General features: G+C 43.3%; 1 protein-coding gene across 5 annotated transcripts in view; it reads left to right on the top strand.

The window, feature by feature from the left end:
- LOC126999218 (uncharacterized) overlaps positions 1 to 20640 on the top strand; it is a 152070-nt gene that overhangs the window by 111230 nt on the left and 20200 nt on the right. The window lies entirely within an intron of this gene.

Genomic DNA, 20640 nt, shown 5'->3' with positions numbered 1-20640 from the left:
CTTCATATGTCAATCCCTCCAGTTCTGGAACCATTTTTGTTGCCATTCTTTGTGTTCTTTCTATTTTTTTTATGTGTTTCTTCTTATGGGGAGACCACACCGTTTCCGCATATTCCAATTTTGGTCTAATCATAGTGGTTATTAACTTTTTCATTATATCCTTATCCATGAAGTGGAATGCTAATCCTATATTTCTCACCATTTTATACGTATCACCGAATATCCTATTTACATGACTCAGGCTGTAGATTATCTTTTATTGTCACTCCCAGATCTCTCTCCTTGAACTTTCTTTAATATTTCTCCATTTCCCATTTTCTATGTCCATTTTGGTCTCCCTTCACTCTTTCCCATTTCCATTACATGACTTTTCTTCACATTGAATTCCATCTCCCATTTAATACTCCATTTCCAAATCTTGTTCAGGTCATCTTGCAGAATTTCACAGTCTTTTCTGTTTCTAATATGTCTTAGCAGTTTTGCATCATCTGCAAACAGGCTCATATAACTGTTTACTCCCTCCGGCATATCATTTACATATACTAGGAAGAGTACAGGTGCCAATACCAATCCTTGAGGCACTCCAGTCTCTACAATTCTCTATTCCGATTTCGTGTCCTTTACCACTGTTCTCATCTCTCTTCCCCTTAACCCGAGAACGTCGGCAGACCCTTTTCAGGGCTTTCACAAGTCGTGGCTGTGGTACGGTGGACCCTAAAAAGGGCTCGCCATAAAACACCTAATTCGAGCTAATTGTAGGCGGTGGTGGCAAAGCGCAACCCACCATGAATGCCCTGGGTCATTGTAGTGGGTGAGTGATCTTGAGGTGGGCTTTTTTGTCATAGGTGGTGCTGTAAGGTCATGGCATATTGAATTAGCTATCCATACAGTAATCACTTGTCAAATTCTCTATAGTAGACAACAAACGACTCTTGGCTAGATGCCACGCGTCACGAGACTGTTTATTTTGTAACAAACACCACCCAAAAAGAATGGAGTTTGACTAAGAGTAAATATTTTTAACGGCTTTATGGTTATGAGAGGAGTACTCTGATGTACGTTCCATGCTCTTTTCTTAGTCTCAAAATGCAGTGTAATTTTGTCGTTTCTGGGCCACTTCTCGGCTTTCCCGTAGCCGAAGCCCACGGGTTAAGTAGCTTTCCATCCAGTTCTTCATTTTCCCGTTCAAACTTCCTTTATTCTCCAGCTTCCATAGTAGTCTTGTATGTGGAACTTTGTCGAACGCCTTCTTCAGGTCCAAGTAAATGCAATCAACCCATCCGTTCCTCTCCTGTATTTTGTCTGTCACTCTTGAGTAAAAGCTCAGTAAGTTTGTTACACATGAGTGCCCTTTTCTGAAGCCATATTGTTAACTTGTGATTATATTATGCTCTTCTTGAAATCTCGTCCATTGTTTCTTTATCACTTTCTCACATATTTTACATACTACACTGGTCAATGATACAGGTCTGTAATTCAGGGGTTCTTCCTTTTTTCCACTTTTGAATATAGGGACCACTTCAGCCCTCCTCCACTCCTTTGGTACTTTACCAGTTAATGTGCATTTAATGATATCATATACCGGTCCAATCAGCTGATCTCTGCATTCTTTCAATATATAACCCGAGACTCCATCCAGTCCTACAGTACCCTCTCGAGTTTCGTGCTATCCGAGTTTCGTGATCCACGAGTTTCGCGGTTACTCCTAAATTCTTACCATCCCGACTTTCGCACATTATCACCCCGAATTTCGCACTGCTTTGACACGTACGGGTCACGTTTACTTACCATCGGCTTCACGCTCACTACCTTTAAAGGTAGTATCACACTGGACGTTTTCCTCCAAACATTGTGGCTATGGCGAGAGAGAGAGAGAGAGATAGAGATAGAAAACGGGAAGAGAGAACGGGTCGTTTTGAAGCCGCAGCTGAAGGCGGCTGCCTTACGATTGACTGCCAGTTCTGAAAACACGCTTGTGATTCGCTGGGAGTCCGATGACGTCATCGCCGACGCCCACCCCATCAGCGGTGTCACAATGGCCGTTTTCGTCCAACCGTTGGGGCTAAGGGCAACGCCCGTACGCCCAACCAGGAGCGAGTTCACGGTTATTCGTAAGGTGGTGTCACGCAGGGCTTTTTCTTCCCACCGCGTTGGCGCCAGCTAGGGCAACCGGCAACTAAAACTTTTCCTGGTGTGCGTCAAACACGGCCAAGGTCGGTTGCCCGTATCCACATCCACAACGTAAACAAAGCACTTGCCCTGCATCAACATGGCGGTGTCTGCTAGAGTAAGGGCTGTCGCGGCTTGTGCTGCCATTACCCAAGTCATGGACTTGTTGCTGCAGTTAAATGGAAGGAAGAAACAGTTGTGGGTGTGGCATGCCTGTGGTTCGTCCATGCCAGTTCTCATTGTCACCACTGCACGTGCACGGCCAACCCACCCATCTTGACTCAACCACATAAACACATGGATCGAATAACAACTCACACACACACACACACACACACACATACACACACACACACACACCAGACTCATTAGGAACCATTGCAGATGTTTCTGACAAACAGAAACGACTTCACCATTGCTTGAGTGTGTTAGAACATATTTGGTGAGTGGCTCACATGAACCAAACCTAGCTCTTGGCGAGAAGAGAGCAGTCGTCTTTAACACTGCTCTCTTCTTGCCATTGGGTATGTTTGGTTTGTATGAACCACTCACCAAATAAGTTCTAACACTCTAGGAAATTGGGAAGCCCTTTTTGTTTGTGAGAAACATCTGCCATGGTTCACGATGAGTCTGGTGTGTGCGTGCGTGTGTGTGTGTGTGTGTGTGTGTGTGTGTGTGTGTCTTTTTTGTTATTCGATCCACGTGTTTATGTGGTCGGAGTCTAGATGGGTGGGTTGGCCGCGAACGTGCAATGGTGACAATGAGAACTGGCACGGAGGACCCACAACAGCTTCTTCCTGCCATTTAACTGCAGCAACAAGTCCATAACTTGGGTAATGGCAGCACAAGCAGCGGCAGCCCTTACTTTAGCAGACGACGCCATGTCGATACAGGGCAAGTTCTTTGTTTACGTTGTGGATGTGGATACGGGCAACCGACCTTGGCCGTGTGTGACGCACACCCGGAAAAGTTGGATTTGCCGGCTGCCCAAGCTGCCGCCAACGCGGTGGGAAGAAAAAGGCCCGGTGTGACTCCAGGTTACGGACAACCTTCAACTCGCTCCTGGATGGGCGCACGGGCGTTGCCAGTTGCCAAAACGGTTAGAGGAAAACGGCTAGTGTGACACCACCCCAAGGTTAACTCTTTCAATTGCTTATGAAGGAGTGTTATTTTTCTTTTAAAGATTCCCCTGCTCCTTCTCAGGGTCTTAATTATCTTTTGGGGAACAGAGTCTTTAACTTCTCCTTGGGTGGCTGCTTCCTCAGGGTTTAGTTTTGAACCCATTGTGGCAAATATAGAAGCAAGCTCAATTTTGATATAAACAATCTGAAAGGGTTTGATTAATAGGGGTGGTTTCAATTAAAAGGGCAATTATAAAAAAAGAGAGACCCCTAACTGTACAAGGAAGCAATCCCGGACCAGCTAGTTGGCCCTCAATTGCCACTACCATAGCTATTCAGCTGAATAATGCTTCGGGCATCCGGGGAACAACTATACTGCCGGTGTTCAAGGGCGTATTTTAAAACCACCCAAGACTGCATCCCCGTAGTACGTACCTCACCAAACCAGTTCCTCGCAAGTGAACCACACCCCCGAGATACTGAGGGTGGTCGAGGAGGAAGGGTCGAAGTACCATTAAGCGACTCATATCACCCGATCTCTGAACCTGTTTGCTAGAACCAATTCGCGATCCCAATTCCCAAACAGAGACAGATCACATATACGTAAGAATGACCAAACAGTAACACTTTCATCTTAACTTTATACTGCCTCAGGGGATAAACTAACAAGGCTGTACTCGTTGCTAAATTCAACTGAATCTAGCAAAGAGCAGCTGATGTAGTTACTCACTTCTTTTGAAAATATTGGGCTACTTTTGAAAATATGTTGTGATACAGTGAATTTACCATACCCAACGGTTATGTTTCTCGCAAGACACTAGAACTACACCAGGACAACTCCACAAAAAAGACACACAAACCACTTACCACTAATTCATCAGGGGTGCCGGGCTTTCCCCTACAAGCACCTCCCAGCGTTACAACGATAATCCTAACAGGCCTGATAGTAATACCTATTTGTAATCACTGTAGGAGGCACTTATCTTTCGAAGGGTTTCAGAAGTAGTGGTCTCTTGAATTAAGTTCTGGAGGAGTCCTGTTGTCCTCGAGACTAAGTTTAAGTCAGCACTGCCGCGAGTTAATGTGGGACGAAAGCGAGCGCTGAGGTGTCGTTAGCTTGAGAGCAGGTGATGTTGTGGGCCGAAAGCCAACCACGTGGGTCTGAAGGGGTATTTTGCATTTCCCTCGCCAGATGGTGTGGCTTTCGATCGGTTAAATTATCCTTGCTCTTTAATAATTCCGCAAGGGCAATTATTTATTATTTCATGAAAGGAAACACTGAACTATTGTTATTCCTTTCATGGTAAATGTGTTTAGTCTTCAGGCAGTGAATACGGTGATACTGTCTCGGTCTGGGAGCCGATGAGCGAAGTATGTAAGTACCATCCAAGGCTTATTTGAGCTCAGACGATACTCTTAGTTGACTTGAACTCTTGGCCCGAGACTAGTTCCATAAGGGAAATAGTTAATTTGTCTAATCCCCAGGTTAACTGACCTAATTCCTAACACTTCATGCCAAATATTATTACACTCTTCTTCTTATCTGCCACATCTCTTACTAATTCTTCGTTTTTCTTCAAAGCCTTAACCACCTCTTTCTCTACGTTTTCCTTGTCTTCTTTCAGTTGTTGTTCAATTACTTCTTTGAGGACCACATTTGCTTTTTCATTTTCAACCTTCCATGTCTTTATTTCCCCCAACATTTCCTCTCTAACCCTTTGTTCCTCTTTGCTCGCTATCTCTTTCAGATTCTCATTTTCCTTTCTTGTCACTCCTAGTCCTTCCTTCATGGATTTTTCATATTTTGCCAATTTCTCCTTCAGCTCTTCATTTTCTTGAATCAGTTGTTTCTCCTTGTCCTCTAACCTGCGTACCCGTGCTTTGAGGTCTCTTTGAAATTCTCTGCTCTGTAGTTCCTCCTCGTCCCTGCTCATAACTATTCCAATCTACTTGTCTAGTTTCCTTTCCATAAGCAATATTCTTTAATATATAGCCGACTCCTTGCTAGCAAATACAGAAAAAAAACCAGGCTCATATCTTCCATCTCCGCTCTCGTCTTCACTGCTCCCTATATCCGTCCTTCGTTCTTTTCCTCGTGCTCCATATCCTCTTCTTCTTGGTGTTGTCCACTTCAAATCATCCTCGCTCCCACTCATCTTACAAACTGGTCAATACAGGAGACGAGCCCAACACAATACACATTTCCCCAGGCCCCGCAACACCACAAACAGGTAGCGATGAACAGCTGATCCTAGCATCGGGTCGGTCGCCCATACGTCTGTCTTCCACCGCGTCTGGTCCGTGTGTGTGTGTATATTTACCTAGTTGTGAAATACAGGAAAAGAGCCATACTAGGCTCGCGCTGTCCCGTCTCCATAACACTTATTATCCAGTTTGGTTTTAAATTCATGAATCGTTTTTGCACACACAGTCTCCTCGTCAAGTCCGTTCGATGTTGTTATGCTTCTGTATGGAAAACTGTATTTCTTGATGTCTCTCCTTCAGTCGCTCTTCTTCAATTTCTTACTATTCCCTCTTGTCACACTTCTGTCATATGCCACAAAATCTTCCCTGTCCAATTTCTCCAATCCCTCTTGTATCCTGTATAATGCTATTAGGTCCCTTCTCTCTCTTCTTCTTTCCAGTGTTGTTATTCCCAATTTCTCCAGCCTTTCTTCATAAGTACGTTCTCTCAGAGTTTTCGGTAGTTGGGTCGCTGCTCTCTGTATTCTTTCCAACTTTCTAATTTCTTTCTTCAATCTAGGTGACCACACTAATGCTCCATATTCCAGTCTTGGACGTATCATCAATGTTATTAGTTTCTTCACCATTTCTTCATCTAGATATATAAATGCTGCTTTTATGTTTCTAAGAAGATTGTGTGTTTCCCCAGTTATCCAATTTATATGCTTTCCAAAGGATAACTTGTCTGTTATTGTCACTCCCAGATCTTTTTCCTGTTTTTTTTCATGATTCTTTCATTACTCAGAGAGTAGTTCCCTGATATTCATCTACTGCTCTTACCAAACTCCATCACACTACACTTCTTTGTATTGAATGTCATTTCCCATTTGCTTGACCATTCTCTTATTCTGTTGAGATTCTGGCTCAGGGCTACACAGTCTTCTTCATTAGCCACCCTCCTCATTACTTTAGCATCATCAGCAAACATATTCATATAGCTTGTCACTCCTTCTGTCATGTCATTTATATATATACTGCAAACATAATCGTAGCCAACACTGATCCTTAGGGGACTCCACTAGTCACTTCCGTCCAGCTTGATTTATTGTTCCTAATTACTGTTCTCATTTCTCTTTTCGTTAAAAAGTCTATAATCCAATCCAACATTGAACCTCCCAGCCCTCCAACATGATTGAGTTTCCATATTAATCTCTTGTGGGGCACTTTATCAAATGCTTTCTTTAAGTCCAGATAGTGTGTGTAATTCACCTCTTGGTCTGCTGCGGGTCTCTCTCGAGACAGCCAGCCGTTCCCCTACGGAAGAGCACACAACTCATAGTACCGATCTTTGGGTAGGACTGAGACCACTCACACACAACACACCGGGACAACGAGGTCACAACTCCTTGCCTGACGTCGCGTACCTACTCACTGCTAGGTGAACAGGGGCTACACGTGAAAGAAGATAAACCCAACTTATCTTCACCCGGCCGGGGAATTGAACCCCAGTCCTTCTGGTTGTGAGCCAGATGCTCTACCCCTGAGCTACCAGGCCATGTGTGTGTGTGTAGGTGTGTGTGTGTGTGTGTGTGTGTGTGTGTGTAGTGTGGTGACTATGCCTGATGAACGAGCCTCCCATAACCCACTTAGCCAGTGGGGTACTTCTTTGGCCGACTCGGTAAGGAGTGGCTCTCCTGTCATGTTGGTCGCGGGTTCAATCCCAGGCAGCCGGTGAATACCCTCTCCTTGTTGTGATTAATTTCTCGTGTGTTTCGATACACGCAGAGGTCGTGTTGGAAAATAGAGGAAAAAGAGTAAAATAAACTCCCGGGGCATGACAGTGGTGGCAGTGGTGGGATCCTCTCCTGCAGTTCTGTTGAGTTTTCCCGAAGGGGTAACAGGTAGGATGGCCCATGCTCCGAGGGTAATAGAAAATGGGAAGAGTTGGAGGTATGTCTCAGAGGGACATTGTCAACACACAGAAATTAATCTGCATAGGGGGGAAAGTCATCTAGTGCGGCGACTATGCCTGATGAACGAACCTCCCATAACCTACTTAGCCAGTGGGGTACCTCTTTGGCCGACTCGGTAAGGAGTGGCTCTCCTGTCACGCTGGTCGCGGATTCAATCCCAGGCAGCCGGAGAATACCCTCTCCTTGTTGTGATTAATTTCTCGTGTGTTTCGATACACGCAGAGGACGTGTTGGAAAATAGGAAAAAGAGAAAATAAACTCGCCAGGCATGACGTGTGTGTGTGTGTGTGTGTGTGAGAGAGAGAGAGAGAGAGAGAGGGATAGAGATGGGAGGTGCCTCTTCAAGTTTCAGCTTGCTGTTCCTCAAACTTTCTCTCCCTTTCTCGCCATCTAATCTATGTGTGTGTGTGTGTGTATTTACCTAGTTGCCTAGTTGTGAAATACAGGAAAAGAGCCGTACTAGACTTGTGCTGTCCCATCTCCATAACGCTTATTATCCAGTTTGGCTTTAAATTCATGAATCATTTTTGCACACACAGTCTCCTCGTCAAGTCCGCTCCATGTTGTTATGCTTCTGTATGGAAAACTGTATTTCTTGATGTCTCCTACAGTTGCTCTTCTTCAATTTCCTACCATTGCCTCTTGTCACACTTCTGTCACGTGCCACTAGGTCTTCCCTGTCCAATTTCTCCAATCCCTCTTGTATCCTGTACAATGCTATTAGGTCCCTTCTCTCTCTTCTTCTCTCCAGTGTTGTTAGTCCCAATTTCTCCAGTCATAGACTTCACAACTAGTTGACGGGAAATCTCTTCAGTCTTGGCGCGCTGGCTTCGCGTAAGGGGCCGATTGTTATGGCGACTTTCACTGCGACAACTCAAACACACTCTGCGTTCTTACTCCGAATTTAAGTGGAAACAGGACGAAATCTTCAAGTTTTAGTGCATACAAGCAGGCAGGAGTGTCTCTAGAGTGATTTGGTCGAGGATTCAAGGTAACTTATATAAAATAGCACCATGCGTGCACTTTGAAAACGTTGTGTAAAAAATGGCAAATTTGCGTAACTTTAGGTTGAAATCTTTACGTAAAATGAATGATAACTGTAGGATAGTGAAGTCCACAGTTTTACGTATTAGGAAACAAGAAATGTACGTTTAGTTAGTGCCTACATGGCAACTCAGCTCAGTTCTCGCCTTAGGCACGCAGTCAGCTGGGCACTTCCCCTCTGTAAAGGATTATCGCTATCCTGCCTCTGTTTACTCTCCAAGTATAGGACCTACAGTTATTCATCGTCTCTGTACCCTTCCCAACAACTGCAAGGATCCAGAGGACGATACAAGAAGACACAGAAGGCAGTGGATCGAGTGGAAGTGACGGAGGAGACACAAGATATGAGGGACGCCGCGACCAGCGGACGACGAGTTGCTCCTGCCCCGGCTACCTGGCCAGGAAGGTCCAGGCCAACTCCTCTGTGGCCGAGTGCTGCAAGCAGGAGCTTGCCCAGCAGGAGGAGATGAAGATTACCGTGGAGCTCGAGAGGCGACCCGCCCTCTGTGATGTTCGACGCCCTGGTCGAGCTGGTCGACAGGGAGAGCTGGAGACGGGCGGTCCTGAAGCGGCCATCTCTCCCAATGGCCACATGGCGTCCTTCGGGATGTCGCTGTGGGACTCCCTGATGTGCAGGGAGGACAAGAAGGAGCGCAGGTTGAGGTTCCTCTCCTTGCCATGCGCCACAGGGACGGGTTCAGGCACCTCCTGGAGTTCCTGGCGGCCTCAGACCCGACCTTGGGGTACAGGTGCCAGGAGGGCACAACCTGGCCAACACCATCTTGCCGCACATCAGCAGGTCCCTCTTCAACTGTTTGGTGCTAATTTCTCCAAGGACGGACCTCAGAAGCGAGGAAGAACAAGGCCTTGAAGCAGCCGACCGGCAGGAAGAGGAGCAGTATCGAGGAGGGCAGGAAGGAGACGGCGAGGAACAGGCAAGTCCAGGAAACTGACCGGGGCCCACAAGTCATAGGCCAAAAGGCTAAAGTGATTGTTCAGGACGAGGGCCAGATAGCCAAGACGTGCTGCGGCAATAGTGACATCGAATTCAACCAAAATAAGTTGTGATTGTATATAGAAAATGAATATTTTGCTTTTGTTGAGTAAAATTAAGATGTTTCTGCATGCTTTCCTCAAGTATTAAGTTTCTAATGTGAAAATTAAGTGATTTATTAGATGTTAAAATCTTACGTAAAAAATTGCACTAAATAAAAAAAAAATAAGTAGCTATTTCGGGCAAAAACTTATAAGATATGCTAAATATTGCTATTGATTCTGAAAATATAAGTGATTATCTCTGCATTTGGTGATGTTTGTGCATCTAGCGTAAAATCTGAGGATTTTATAGCCTTTTTAAGTTTTGTTATACTTATATAAAAAACAATTAATCGGGATTTTATTAGGGAACGACTTTGAATTTTTTGATACCGCTGCTCATGGAGACTCATATATGCCTAAGGGAGGTGCCTGTTTTAGTTTCAGGTCGCTAGCTGCTTTGGTTTTGAAAATATTTAAATTTTAAATTTTTGAAAATCGGCCCCCTGCGAATCGGCCACGCGCCCCGTTTCCCGTCAAGAGATTGTGAAGTCTATGCTCCAGTCTTTCTTCATAATTACGTTCTCTCAGAGTTTCCGGTAATTTAGTCGTTGCTCTTTGTATTTTTTCCAACTTTCTAATTTCTTTCTTCAATCTAGGTGACCACACTAATGCTGCATATTCCAGTCTTGGACGTATCATTGATGTTATTAGTTTCTTCACCATTTCTTCATCTAAATATGTAAATGCTGCTTCTATGTTTCATAGAAGATTGTATGTTTCCCCAGTTATCCAGTCTATATGTTTTCCAAAGGATAACTTGTCTGTTATGATCACTCCCAGATCTTTTTCTTCAGTTTTTTTCATGATTCTTTCATTACTCAGAGTTGTTCCCCGATATTCGTCTACTGCTCTTATCAAACTCCATCACGCTACACTTCTCTGTATTGAATGTCATTTCCCATTTGCGTGACCATTAGCTTATTCTATCGAGATCTTGGCTCAGGGCTACACAGTCTTCTTCATTAGCCACCCTCCTCATTATTTTAGCATCATCAGCAAACATATTCATATAGCTTGTCACCCCTTCTGTCATGTCATTAATATATATTACAAACATAATTGGAGCCAGCACTGATCCTTGTGGGACTCCACTCATCACTTCCATCCAGCTTGATTTATTGTTCCTGATTACTGTTCTCATTTCTCTCTTCATCAAAAGTCTATAATCCAATCCAATATTGAAACACCCAGACCTCCAACATGATTTAGTTTCCATATTAATCGCTTGTGTGGTACTTTATCAAATGCCTTCTTTAAGTCCAGATACACACAATCTGCCCAACCATCCCTTTCCTGTATTATATCAATTACTCTTGAATAGAAGCTGATCAGATTAGTTACACAAGACCATCCTCCTCTGAATCCAAATTGGCCATTTGTTAATATACTGTTTTCTTCTAAATACTCCACACATCTGTTTTTTTTATAATTTTCTCACACATCTTTGCTACTACACTTGTTAATGACACTGGCCTATAGTTCAACAGGTCTTCCTTACTTCCTCCTTTATATATTGGGACGATGTTAGCCCTCTTCCAGTCTCTTGGTACCTTCCCTTGTGCTAGTGAGACATTAATCAAGTTGCTCAACTTTTCAGCTATTTGCTGGTTACACTCTTTTAGCACCCAATCTGATATACCATCCGGTCCTGCTGATTTCCTCACATCCAATTCTTCCAATAATTTTCTAACTTCATCTGCTGATGTTTGTATTCTCTCCTGACCCACTCTATTCCCCGGCACTGAATCTACACCTTCAAACTCACTCTCCCTTGTGAACACTGTTTGGAAACAATTATTCATCATTTCTACTATTTCACTTATACTATCAAAGATTTCACCATTAACTTTCTGAATCTCATCTCTATTTTTCAACTTTCCATTTATGAACTTATAAAACAGCTTTGGCTGGTCTTTGCACTTATCTACAATATTTTTCTCAAAATTCCTTTTTTCTTCTCTTCTTACTTTGACAAGCATTCCTCTTCCTTTTGTACTCATTCCATAGATCCATCCTCCTATTTTTTCTCCATTTGTTCCATGCCTTCTCCGTATCCTGCTTGGCGTCTACACACTTTCTATTATACCACTCTTCTCTTGATTTCTGGCCTTCTTTCATCCTTGGTACCCACTTTTCCACTCCTTTGTTGTAAATCCATAGAAAGATAGCCCATTTTTCCTCCACATTATCAGCCTCAAAAAAAGTATCCCATTGTGCTTCCTCAAAATGTTTCCCAAGTTGTTCAAAATTTGTCTTATTAAAGTTAAACCATTCTTTCCTGTAGTCCTCATTCCTGATCATTTTACCTCCTACTCGTAATATGTACTCGATAATTACGTGATCACTCTTCCCTATAGGGCTCTTATAGTTCATCTCTATGATATCTGGCTCCCTGGTGATTATCAAGTCCAATCTAGATGGCTCGTCTTCTCCTCTGAATTTTGTATTTTCCTCCACCCACTGTGTGAGGACATTATCTATAACCAATTCCAAAACCTTGTTCCCCCATGAAGCTTCACTTCCTTCCATTGACCAGTTTTCCCATGACACTTCCTTACAATTAAAATCCCCCATTATCAGAATCTTATCCTTTTCCTCCAGCAATCTCCTTAGGCAATCCAATGTGTCTTCCAGCTTCTTCTTGTACAGTTCTCCTGTCCATGAATTGGTTTTTGGAGGGACATACACCACTACGATATTTCTGCATCCTCCCTGTTGCAGTCTTATTCCCACACTCAAGACCTCCGCTTCCCCTTCGCCATAGGTGACACCCTCCACTGTCCATTCTTTTTTCAATAATAGCATCACTCCTCCTCCTTGTTTATTTTCTTTTTCTCATCCATACATTATATTTACCATCCCCTACGTTAAATGCATCTATACTACTAGTCAATTTGGTTTCCGTAATCTCCATAACATCTGGGTTTTCCTTACTCAGGTAATCTCCTATTTCTAACATTGACGATATTAACCCGTTCACATTAGTGTATGCCACCTTCAAGCTGTCACCTCTTCCCTTCTGTACCACTTCCTTAGGTCCATGTCTATCACTCATCAGAAAAACTTCCTTTTTTCCTCTTCTGATCTTACTTCATTCTTTTCATTGGCTTGATTCTTCAATTCTCTTATCGTGTTCCTTTCCTCCACACTTCTATCCTTTCTTACCCAGACTTTTTTTTTTTTTTTTTTTTTTTTCTTTTTTTTTCTTTTTACGTTGTTGCCTATTGCGCCGGTAGGCATCTTCCCGGTGGGGCCTGATGGTCGGCCCAAGGCTTCTTCCAGGTGGGGCCTGATGGTCGGCCCAGCCTGTTCTGGCGCAGGCGAGTGTTTATAGTGGCACCATCTTGCATTGGCTCATGCTGCCCCCCAGAACTCGTTCTTGATTCGCTTGGACGGCTTCCTCTAGAGTCTGGGTTGATGGGTGGTATTCAGGACAGCATGTGGGTAGTTTTAAGCCACTCGGCGGTGACTGAAAAATCCGAGTGGTAGCGTGAGGATTCGAACCCGTGTCGTCCATCACGCGGTGAATGTGGGTCCAGTATGCTACCAGTTCGGCCACTGCCTACCCTACCCTCTTGCTAACTTCCATGACTTTCCCACCACTTCTTCTGCAGCCACTTGAGACCTAAATCTAATTTTAACTGGTCATTGGGCTCCTTCTTCATACTTTCCAAGCCTGAATACCTCTTCGATCTCCCCTACCAGCTCATGACCCTCTTCCTGAATTGCCTCAATTACAGGTAACTCTCGATTTACGCGAGTATTGTGTCCTTGAAGAGGTCGCGTAAATCAAAAACAATGTAAATCAAGCAAGAGGTAGGTTTCTATCGAAAAATGAATATTCACTTCATTCAGTGGAGAGAGAGAGAGAGAGAGAGAGAGAGAGAGAGAGAGAGAGAGAGAGAGAGAGAGAGAGAGAGAGAGAGAGAGAGAGAGAGAGAGAGAGAGAGAGAGAATATCCATATCACCGAGATATCCACTCAAGCACTCAGTCTCAGCCTCACTCGTGTGAGGAAGAAATGAGGGACACCATGAGCGACTGGCTAGTATTGGTACCGGTACCGAGCAGTCTGGTACCGGTACCGTACCGTATAGCTGGTACCGGTACCTGCCCACCCCTATTGTTGAGTAGCGTGGTAGCGTGGGTACTGTATTGTTGCTCAAGTGCCGCGTGTGAAAAACTGAGCTCAGCTGTGTGGCCGCAGCGCCGTGTGAGTCCAGTTGCATGAGACATCTGGTGGCTACTCCATAAAATATTGCGTATAAGTGAAAAAACGTGTAAATTAAACATTTTTTTTGATTTTGGACCCTGCGTTATTTAAAAAATGTGTAAACCAAACTCTCGTAAATCGAGAGTTACCTGTACTTGGTTCACTGCCTTCCTTTCTTTCTTTTCCCTTGTATGTCTGATTGGCATGTGCTCTTCATTAATGCCCACCACTACTACAGACTTCTTTTTTTCAGCGAATCCCTCACTATTTCTGGTTTTTCTTTTATCACCTTGATCACCTTTTCAGTTATAGCTTCATCCTTAGCCTTGACTTGTTCCTCCACAATTTTCTTAAAGCTTACATTTTCCTTTTCTTGTTCCTTCTTCCAGACTTTATGCGTTTCCTTTAATTCCTTGACTTTAACCTCCGCGTCTTCTGCCTTTTTCTCGTTCAATGTTACCTGCTTGTGCAGGTCATTATACGCATTCTTCCAAACATCCTTCTCTGTCTTCAGAACGTCCACCTCTCTCTCCAGCGTCCTCATTCTGTCTCTCATATCCTTCATCTCCCTTTCCAAGTCTATGAGCCTCCTTCTCAACATACCGTCTCTGTCTCTGGGTCTCTCCATGTCATCCGTGAAGCCCTCAAACTCAAACTCTTGCCTTTTTGCTGCCTGTCTTGTCCTGACCCCTGCGCCCTGCGGTGTAAACAATGCCAGCTGGGTCGGCAAGGGCGCTGCCCCCGCCTCCTCCTCGCTCATTTCTCGATGTTGAACACTGTCAACAGCCCTTGTTTCTTCGGGACAGCACGATTGTACCCTACCACGGCTCCCACCTTAGTAATTCACGTCCAGGATTTAATCCCATGCAGCTGTGATGTGAATTTGGAGCACGTCTGGAGATCAGCTGTGTCAGTCCGCCATCTTGTGTGTGTGTGTGTGTGTGTGTGTGTGTGAGAGAGAGAGAGAGAGAGAGAGAGAGAGAGAGAGAGAGAGAGAGAGAGAGAGAGAGAGACAGAGAATTACATAGAATTACATAGATAACCAGACCACAGAGGCCCTAAGGTCCAAACTAGGTGGTCTGTCCTAAACCTAAGTGACAGTTGTTATGCGGCCACCATGGCGTTGAAACTGACCTAGTGAACATTTAGATGGAGGAGATAGCAGTCAAGATTATTCTTAAACAATGCAATTGAGTTACACTGCACCACTGATGGTGGTAATCTTTTCCAATCTCGAACGACAGCATTAGTGAAGAAGAATTTTGTGCAATCTGAACGAACTTGTCAACATTTGACTTTAGCGCCATTATTTCTCGTTCGCGTCGAATCATCGATCACAAATAGCTTGGTCGGATCCACGTTGGTAAATCCGTTAAGTACAGGTAATTCTCGATTTGCGCGAGTATTGTGTCCTTGAAGAGGTTGCGTAAATCAAAAACAATGTAAATCAAACAAGAGGTAGGTTTCTATTGAAAAATAAATATTCACTTCATTCAGTGGACAGAGAGAGAGAGAGAGAGAGAGAGAGAGAGAGAGAGAGAGAGAGAGAGAGAGAGAGAGAATATCCATATCACCGAGATATCCACTCAGGCACTCAGTCTCAGCCTCACTCGTGTGAGGAAGAAATGAGGGACACCATGAGCGACTGGCTAGTACTGGTACCGGTACCGAGCAGTCTGGTACTGGTACCGTACGTACCGTATAGCTGGTACTGTTAGTACCGGTACCTGCCCACTCCTATTGTTGAGTAGCGTGGCAGTGTGGGTACTGTATTGTTGTTCAAGTGGCGCGCGGGAAGAACTTAGCTCAGCTGTGTGGCCGCAGCGCCGTGTGAGTCCAGTTGCCTGAGACATCTGGTGGCCACTCCTTAAAATATCACGTATAAGTGGAAAAACTTGTAAATTAAACATTTATTTGGATTTTGGACCCCGCATTATTTAAAAAACGCATAAACCAAACTCGCGTAAATCGAGAGTTACCTGGATTTTAAAGCACTCGATCAGTTTTCCTCTGAGGCGGCGTTTTTCAAGAGAAAACAGGTTTAGATGTGACAGCCTTTCCTCGTAGGGTTTGTTTCGTAATGAAGGAATCATCTTGGTTGCTCTACGCTGAACACCTAATTTAGCAATGTCTTTCGCATGGTGGGGAGACCAAAACTGCACGGCATACTCCAAATGAGGTCTGACGAAACTATTATACAAAGTTAGTATAACATCTTTATTCTTGAATGAAAAATTTCTCGTAATCAAACCTATCAAACTGTTTGCTTTTTTAACAGACTTGTTGCACTGCTGGGAAAACTTGAGGTTAGACGCGAATGTAACGCCAAGATCTTTGACCGAGTGAGCGCCTTTAACTTTAACGCCGCACATTTCATAGTCCTTCTTTATATTTCTTGATCCAACCTGCAGAATCTGGCACTTGTTTATATTTAAAGGCATTTCCCATTTTACTGACCAATTTGATATTTTACGCAAATCTTCTTGTAGGCTCTGCCTGTCACATTCCGTAAGTACCGCAATGCCGATTTTCGTGTCGTCCGCAAATCTACTAATGAAATTATTGAGACCAAGGTCAGTGTCGTTGATGTAAATGACGAAGAGAACGGGTCCCAGGACAGAGCCTTGGGGGACACCACTAGTGACTGGCATCCACTCAGAGGTCACTCCATTTGTTACAACTCTGCTTTCTATTGCTTAGCCAGTGCTTGATCCATTCGTGAAGCTTACCCCCGATACTTATTTCCTTGATTTTATGAAGCAACTTGTAGTGTGGGACTTTATCAAATGTCTTCTGGAAGTCCAAATAAATAATATCAAGTGATTTAGAAACATCATAGACTGCAAAAAGCTCGTTAGACAACGTTAATAGGTTCAATAAAACAAGATCTGTTGTTACGGAAACCATGTTGCGAGTCCAGGATTAGCGAATTACACACTAGGTAGTTAACTACTTTATCTCGAATAATTGTCTCAAATAATTTACCAATAATTGAAGTTAAGCTGATTGGCCTTTAATTATCTGGTAATTTTCGGTCGCCTTTTATGAAAATGGGTGTTACATTAGCCATTTTCCAATCAGTAGGAACGATACCATGGTGCAAAGACATATTAAACAGCATTGTTAAAGGTCTGAATATCTTTGTTGATATTTCTTTAAGTAATTTTGGATATATTTTATCAGGTCCTGGACTTTAGTTAGTTTTAAGTGACTGCAGCACTTTGAGAACCTCATCTGTACTGATTTCAAAGTCAGGGAGGGAATGACTGGGATTTTCAATAGTGTTAGGAACAGCAGCAGTATCGGTAGAATTACTATTAACCCGAGAACGTCGGCAGACCCTTTTCTGGGCTTTCACGAGTCGTGGCTGTGGTACGGTGAGCCCTAAAAAGGGCTCACCATAAAACCCATAATTCGAGCTAATTGTAGGCGGTGGTGGCATTAAGCAACCCACCATACAAGCCCTGGGTCATTGTGGAGGGTGAGTGATCTTGATATGGGCTTTTTTGTCATAGGTGGTGCTGTAAGGTCATGGCAGATTGAATTAGCTATCCACACAGTAACTACTTGTCAAATTATCTAAAGTAGACAACAAGGGACTCTAGGCTAGATGCCATGCGTCACGAAACTGTTTATTTTGTAACAGACACCACCCAAAAAGAATGGAGTTTGAGTAAAAGTAAATATTTTTAACAGCTTTATGGTTATGAGAGGAGTACTCTGATGTACGTTTCATGCTCTTTTCTTTGTCTCAAAATGCAGTGTAATTTTGCCGTTTCTCGGCGACTTCTCGGCTTTCCCATAGCCGAAGCCCACGGGTTAAAAACCGAGGCGAAATAAGAATTTAACATGTTCGCTATGCGTTGGCTGTCTGTCACGATATTGCCCGAATTATCTGTTAATGGACTAATCCCACTTCGAATCTCTTTTTTGTTGTTTATATATCTAAAAAAAACTTTTAGGAGAGAGAGAGATGCTTCTCTCCCTCTCTCCCTTCGTATCACTGAGGTGTCAATCTTTAGACTCTCTCTCTCTCTCTCTCTCTCTCTCTCTCTCTCTCTCTCTCTCTCTCTCTCTCACACACACACACACACACACACACACACACACACACACACAATATTGGATTGGATTATGGACTTTTTGACGAAGAGAGAAATGAGAACAGTAATTAGGGATAATAAATCAAGCTGGATGGAAGTGACTAGTGGAGTCCCCCAAGGATCAGTGCTGGCTCCGATTATGTTTTAATTTATATTAATGACATGACAGAAGGGGTGACAAGCTATATGAATATATTTGCTGATGATGCTAAAATAATGAGGAGGGTGGCTAATGAAGAAGACTGTGTAGCCCTGAGCCAAGATCTCGATAGAATAAGCGAATGGTCACGCAAATGGGAAATGACATTCAATACAGAGAAGTGTAGCGTGATGGAGTTTGGTAAGAGCAGTAGACGAATATCGGGGAACAACTCTGAGTAATGAAAGAATCATGAATAGAACTGAAGAAAAAGATCTGGGAGTGATCATAACAGACAAGTTATCCTTTGGAAAACATATTGACCGGATAACTGGGGAAACATACAATCTTCTATGAAACATAAAAGCAGCATTTACATATTTAGATGAAGAAATGGTGAAGAAACTAATAACATTGATGATACGTCCAAGACTGGAATATGCAGCATTAGTGTGGTCACCTAGATTGAAGAAAGAAATTAGAAAGTTGGAAAGAATACAAAGCAGCAACTAAATTACCAGAAACTCTGAGAGAACATACTTATGAAGAAAGACTGGAGAAATTGGGAATAACAACACTGGAGAGAAGAAGAGAGAGGGGGGACCTAATAGCATTGTACAGGATACAAGAGGGATTGGAGAAATTGGACAGGGAAGACCTAGTGGTACGTGACAGAAGTGTAACAAGAGGTAATGGTAAGAAATTGAAGAAGAGCGACTGTAGGAGAGACATCAAGAAATACAGTTTCCCATACAGAAGCATAACAACATGGAACGGACTTGACGAGGAGACTGTGCAAAAACGATTCATGAATTTAAAGCCAAACTGAATAATAAGCGTTATGGAGACGGGACAGCACGAGCCTAGTACGGCTCTTTTCTTGTATTTCACAATTAGGTAAATACACACACACACAGGTTGGAGTATGCAGCAGTGGTCTGGTCTATTCATGAAAAGAAGAACATAAGAAAGCTGGAAAGAGTGCAGAGAGTGGCAATTAAGATGGTACCGGAACTTAGAGATCGGACTTATGAGGAGACTCAATAGTATGGGGCTCACAACCCTGGAGAGAAGAAGAGAAAGAGGAGACCTGATAGCGGTGTACAGGGTGGCGAGCGGAGTGGAGCATTTGGACAGAGAGGACCTGTGTGTGTGGAACGAGAGAGAAACGAGAGGACATGTAAATAAGTTGAGGGTGACCACGTGTAGGCAAGATGTGAAAAAGTTTAGCTTCCTAAACAGAAGCATTAAACTATGGAATAGGCTGGAGGAGGAGTGGTTTGTGCAAGAAACATTCATGATTTTAAGGAAAAGTTGGACAAAAGCGGATATGGAAACGGGACAGCGCGAGCATAGCTCTTTTCTCGTATGTCACAACTAGGTAAATACAACTAGGTAAAATGCACACACACACACACACACACACACACACACACACACACACACATGCACACACACACACACACACACACACATGCACACACTCACACACACACACACACACACACACACACACACACACGGCCTTTCAGCCATTTACTCTGTAATATCTGTGCGTATTGCCGGTGAATCAGTGGGATATTTTTCACGATCTTACTTATGTCTGTGTCCTTCCCTTTCTTTTCCTCTACTTTTCCCCATGAATCTATTCTTTATCACAACTAATATAAGGAAATAAAATTTCTCTGTATATTTATGCATACATCTCAAAATTATCAAATAATTTACGTTTCTTTATGTGCACCATTTAATTTTGCATGTTTTTATATATAATACATGATGATTATGTTGAGTTTATGGCTGAAAACTTGTGATAATCAGAAGCGACGTTTGAAATTTGGTGTGCACGGCCAGCTCGGATTCGGGGTGGGGTGCCGTTTTCGCCTGCCCGTAGTGAAGGGGTAAAGACCCAGCAATATCTCTACTTCTTTCATGTATTACCGTGAACTTACAAGGTACTCGTTTCTACCCTTCCTGTTCTTCTTTTCAATGTGCACCTGTATATAATTTCATCCTTTTTTTTCTCTCATTTCAACTTGATACTCAAACTTTTGTTCACTCCACTTGTAGTGCGGCGACTATGCCTGATGAACGAGCCTCCCATAACCCACTTAGCCAGTGGGGTACCTCTTTGGCTGACTCGGTAAGGAGTGGCTCTCCCGTCACGCTGGTTGCGGGTTCAATCCCAGGCAGCCGGCGAATACCCTGATCTTGATTAATTTCTCGTGTGTTTCGATACACGCAGAGGACATGTTGGAAAATAGAGGAAATAGAAAAAGAAAATCCCAGGGCATGACACATTCACAATTTGTATTTCTGTCACAATACCAATGTATACATTGCATATGAGTTAAGATGTTACTTAATTGGAAATGGTTGTGGACTAAAACCTGGGGTATTAATTTGTAACCATACTGTGCTCCAGCAACTTTAAAAAAAAATTAAGCCTGCCTCATGGCAACAACTTGGTTTCTGTACTTCTGTTTATCATAACAGCATAAAGTTTGCAGCTACATGATTCATCTTTCAGTCATTATCAATCGGTTGTCGCAATAATGTTGGTGATGAAATATTATTTATTGCATTTAGCCTCCTGTG

The sequence above is a fragment of the Eriocheir sinensis genome, chromosome 16, assembly GCF_024679095.1.
Source record: "Eriocheir sinensis breed Jianghai 21 chromosome 16, ASM2467909v1, whole genome shotgun sequence".
NCBI classification, from domain to species: domain Eukaryota; kingdom Metazoa; phylum Arthropoda; class Malacostraca; order Decapoda; family Varunidae; genus Eriocheir; species Eriocheir sinensis.
The sequence above is the reverse complement of the archived record's forward strand: the minus strand, read 5'-3'. Positions and strand labels throughout refer to the sequence as shown.